Here is a 5,464-nt window from a genome sequence, read left to right on the forward strand (position 1 = left end):
AAATATTTCAACCCAACTTTTGTTTGTTAGCTAATTTTATCCCAAAAGTGGGTTTTATGTTGTAATATGTATATTTTAAATCTAAGAAGGTTATTTTTCTTGACTTGTTTTAGTGTAATACTTCTTAGATCATGTTTATCTTCCTCCTAGATCCATAGATCTTGAATTTCTATTCTTTTTTGTTACACATTTACCACATAAGCACATGAAATCACAAATAACATACGCATACACATAGATCTACACATTTTACTTGTATTCTCCCCCCCCCCCCTAAAACACATGAAAACCGAAAATAGAGGGGTATGAACTCACCTTGAGTTTGTAGATTCAATTATGAAGAAGAATCTCGATCTAGCAAGCTTCTTGGAGGATCTTTGACTTAGATGTGTTCTAAGATGCAAGATCACGAATTTTGTATGAGTTAAAGAGAGATTTTTGATAAAACAAAGAGTCTAGACTATGGATCCAAGCATCAACTTACCTAAGATGATGACACTTATGGAAAATCCTTCTTGAAAGCTCTTAAATCTCGAAATTTTTGATGAAGAAGCAAGAGTGTTCTTTGAGAGAGTTTTGAGTGAATTATGTGTGTGTGTGTTTCCTTCCCTTTGTGTTCTCGGCCAAAGAAGAAAAAGAGAGTAGAAGAGAGAGAGAGAGAGAGAGAGAGAGAGAGAGAAAAAAAGAGAGAAAGAGAGAGAAAGAGAGAGAGAGAGAGAGAGAGTGAAGTGATGGATTGCTTGGAAGTATGAGAAGACTGCATGGATATGTCACAACTAGATATTTTGATGCCTTGTAACCATTAAACAATTATACCAATTGTAAACCAACAATGTGAAAGCAGCTATGATGCTTATGAAATAACAACAAGACTTCAATCAAACACTTCATACAAGCACTGTAAATAGTCGACAAAGAATTGGAAACCCTAGAAATCCTGGTTTAAGTCCATTTTGGACTAGGATTTCCTTATTGGGCCTAATGGGCCCAAAAGCTTCCAATTTGACTATCTTGGGCTTGAAACTCTTAAATGGGCTCTAATTAGACCCACTTCCATTTATTTTAATATTTTGGGCCATATTGGGCCTAGAATGAAATAAAATACTTTAATGGGCCTTATTGGGTCACAACCAATTTAATTTAGCCCTAATAGGTCATAAAAATCATTCTTTGATTTATGTTGGACCAAAAATCATCTAATTAAGTCCTGATATGGGCTTAAGCATACATGGCCCAATTATTTTTCCTTCCCCTCTCCATTCTCGGCCAAACCATAAAAGAAAGGAAGGAGTTGACTTTAGGATAACCACCTCACCATTATCTCTTGGATTTCCATGCATTCATCTCATATTTCCATGCAACTATCCCATCAAAGATCTCTCTCTTCCCCTCTCCTTTTCTCTCGGCCGAACACAACACAAACACACACACAATTCACTTAAACTCTCTCAAGGAAACTCTCTCCACTCTCTACCAAATTTTCGAGATTTAGGAAGCTTTCAAGGAGATTATTCCACAAATACATCATCTAAGGTGAGATCTTACTTGGATCCATGATCTAGCTACTTCATTTCATCAAAATCTCTTCTAAATCTATTCAAACTTGTGATCTTGCATCTTAGAAGCCTTTAAATTCGAGATCTTCGAAGAAGACTTGCTAGGATCGAAACTTTCTTCATTTCTCTCTTCAAAAACCGAAACCACAACTCAAGGTGAGTTTCATACCCCTCTCTTTTCGGTTTTTATGTGTTTTATGGGGGAGAATACCAGAAAATGTGTAGATCTATGTGTATATGTATGTCATGTGTGATTTTATGCATGTATGTGTGTTTTTTTATGTGTTCTTATGATGAACATGTAACCAAAATGGGGTGATACTCGAGATCTATGACATGAGAAAGGAAACAAACATGATCTAAGTTATTTTACACTAAACAAGACAAGAATAATAACTTATAACATTATGATGAACATATTTCCAACATAAAACCCATCTTTGGGCTTAAATTGTCAAAAATACAAAACTTGGGTTAAAAATTGCCAAGTCACGGTTTCTTAACGGCCAAAAGAGTCAAAACATTTTCCATAATTGTTTTTCTAAATATTAAAAATTTCAAAGGACTTGAAATGTAAAATTTTAGCTTAATGGGCTAATTTTGGGCCTTTTAGCCCAATAAGCCCAAAATTGCGAAAAATGACAACTAAAGGGGCTTAAGTGAAACTTTCTTCAAAACAGAAGATAAAAAGGGTAATAAAACTATCTCAAGGGTCAAAAATGCTTTTTATTTCCAAAAAGGAAACAAATGTAAAGTTTTTGTATCTCGGGCCAAATCTATAAAAATTGTGAAAAGCTAGGTTTTAACCGAAAATTACTATTCTAAAAGGACTAAAACAGTTAACAAAATAAAATTTTGAGTTAAAACCATCATTTTAACAAATTTATGATACAAAGGTGTCAAGAAAATGTTTTAAGGGCTAAAAATGTCTTTTCTTTTATATAAAGGACTAAATTCGTTATTTTTATAAAAAGAAAGGTGTGAAAAGGGTCAAACTTCTACTTTTAAACAAACCGTTTCATTGAGTCAAAATACAAAAACCACAACTGCCGAAAAATCAAAAGACGAATACACGTTTAACTCGAAATATCGTTACAAATGAATCGATCGGTGTCGAATCGATACCATTACAACAACCGTAAAATCGAACCCCCCGATAGATATGCGAAACCTAAGATGACTAATTATTCAAACTTTGGGCTTAGAAGTTTCAAAGCATGCTTGTTGGACCTTACAAGTCCATTAACATGATCTTTGGGCCCAAAGGGATAACGCTTAAATGTTACTGGGCCTCCTATGACCCAATTCCATATAAAAGGACTTTCAATAGTTTTTATGTGCAATTGGGCCCTAGTAGCCCATTAGTATTGCTAGTAAGGTCAAAGTAATCAAAATGTGAGTTGGACCATCGTGTCTTTCGCATCCCCAACGGCGTAAAGTAAACTCACGGAAGTAGGAGGATTTGAACTCCTATTTTCCTCTTTTACTAGGCTTATGAGTAATCAGCGTAAACAAATTCAAGGCGATAATCGAGAGTAATCAAGGTGGTTGGATTAAGTGAGTTATAACAGGCGACGCCTCTAAGGATCGTTCGTAAACTATAGTTATAAACTAGTCATTACTAATGCATGATTATAACAACTCATAAACCCTAATTAATCCAACACCACCCAAGTAATCAAGGAAGAGTAATCAAAATCATTCATTGTGGCGGTATAACAATTTGGGAAATCACTGTATTTTACGTATTTGGAAAACATCGGGTTTTCCGAGGAAGTTCAACATTTTCACTTGTACGATTAATACTAAAGTTCTTCTATTATACATGTTTGAAATCATCATGCATATGGTACGGATCTTTACACTTTTTTTAAAACAATGGTCTTTTCAGAAAATATCGGATTTTCTGGGTTTACAAACTACACAAATAATTTTAACACAACATACTTATAAACTCACCAACATTTCATATGTTGACCGTTTTTCAAAATAACTTGTATTCTCTGGTAATAGGTAAGTCGAGGAATAAGTACCAAGTATGTTAGGGTGTTTTGTTTATGATATCTATCAAAATATTTATGTATGGATATGTAATGTTAAAACAATGTACTTGATCTGAACAATTCCAGTTGTAATATATTGATGCATGGTGATGTTTATGTTATGATTCATGTATATTCATTGTGATGATATTCAATTTAAGTCACGCGAGCCCTCGGACGTTTCCACCATCTGGTTCGTGGGTGTGATAGGTTGGTATCAGAGCTCTGTTTATAGTGAACTAGCATATCTAACCACACATTGATACGCAACTATAAACCTAATCGGGGACAAAACAACTCTGAACAACACAAAACAAAACAAAACACAACGATAAAACACTCTTACTCATAAGACACAAGAAAGATAGCATAGTACCAAACCAAACAAGATAATGCTGACATCTCGGTTAAGCCGGGACTGTTCATAGTCGTATTAAGGAGTGAATGTAGCTTGATCAACTACATTTCCTCTGAGGTACAACTATCGCTAGCCCCAAGGAAATCGCGATAGTAAGTGAACCTAACAACGTACCCCTCTATTACCAAAAAGAAGAACATCAACACAATAATTAAAACATCTTAGGAGTGATAATATCTTATTCATATACCTCCTCTCAGCTACTATGGAAGGGTAGCACCAAGGCTTTCAGTTTTACCACGCCCTAGTGGCCCATGGAATGATTGAGGACGAGCCTGAGGGAGATCAGGGGGAAGCACACGACGTTGGTCCTGACGAGTACACAGACACTGACTACGAGTTTGACGAGACTGATGCTGACATGGAGGAAGAACAAGACTCAGGCGAGGACTCTGCCACACCACTTGTCAGCGAGATGCAGTAGGACCACCCCGCCCCACCAGGAAATCCTGCAAGGGAGAATCGTTCTCCAGAAGCTGAGATTACTGCTCTGCGGCAATAGCTATTTACCATGGAAGCACGGGCAATGCAAGCTGAATAGGAGAGGGATGAAGTCATTGGGGAAATGATTGAGATGGCCTAGTTGTTGGCACAACACTTCGGTATATGATCTCCCTGCAGTCGTAGGGCACCCATGGAGTTTTAGGAGTAGACTTACCTTACTAGTACTATGATCTATGCTATGTACCATCGACTCTATGTTTAAGTGATTACACTACTCATAGAGTCGTTATGGCGTTGAACTTGCACCACTTATGTATGCTCTTTAGAGCAAATTTTCATGTAACAAAGTACAAATATTATCAATGAAAAAAATATGCATTTTTTTGTGACGTTATTACTTGTTACGTGATATGCTTCTATGTTTATATGTTTATATACGAAACTATCTAAATACATGATATAAACCTAGTCATTAGGCCACAAACCCACAAAAACTTGGGCACTCAACATCTTTCCATTTTGTGACATAAAGATGCCTCAACGACCAACCCACGGAAACCTTGGGCCAACCCCACCCGAAGTCGACTCAGCTGCATTCCAAGCAGTTGTATCTTCTACGGTCACCACAGCAATGGCACAAATTCACCAAGGGAACAATGGAGGAGTCAATGGACAAGGGGCTGGAAGTTCGAACAACGGGTTAAATCAAGGACCTACCAGGACGTGCTCCTACAAGGATTTCACTAATGCCAAGCCACGAACCTTTAACAGCACTGGAGGAATGCTAACCCTGAAAAGATGGATTGAGAAGGTGGAATCGGTGTTCGAGATATGCGAATGCCTGGAGGAAATGAAGGTGAAGTTTGTTGCATGCACTTTCGTTGATCAAGCTCTCACTTGGTGGAACGGACACGTAGAAGCCATGACTCTTCCTGTAGCCAATTCCATGCCATATGCAGAGATGAAAGAAATGCTAATGGCCGAGTAGTGCCTTCGTGGCGAAA

The sequence above is a fragment of the Lactuca saligna genome, chromosome 4 (assembly GCF_052625555.1).
Source record: "Lactuca saligna cultivar CGN05327 chromosome 4, ASM5262555v1, whole genome shotgun sequence".
Classification (NCBI taxonomy): domain Eukaryota; kingdom Viridiplantae; phylum Streptophyta; class Magnoliopsida; order Asterales; family Asteraceae; genus Lactuca; species Lactuca saligna.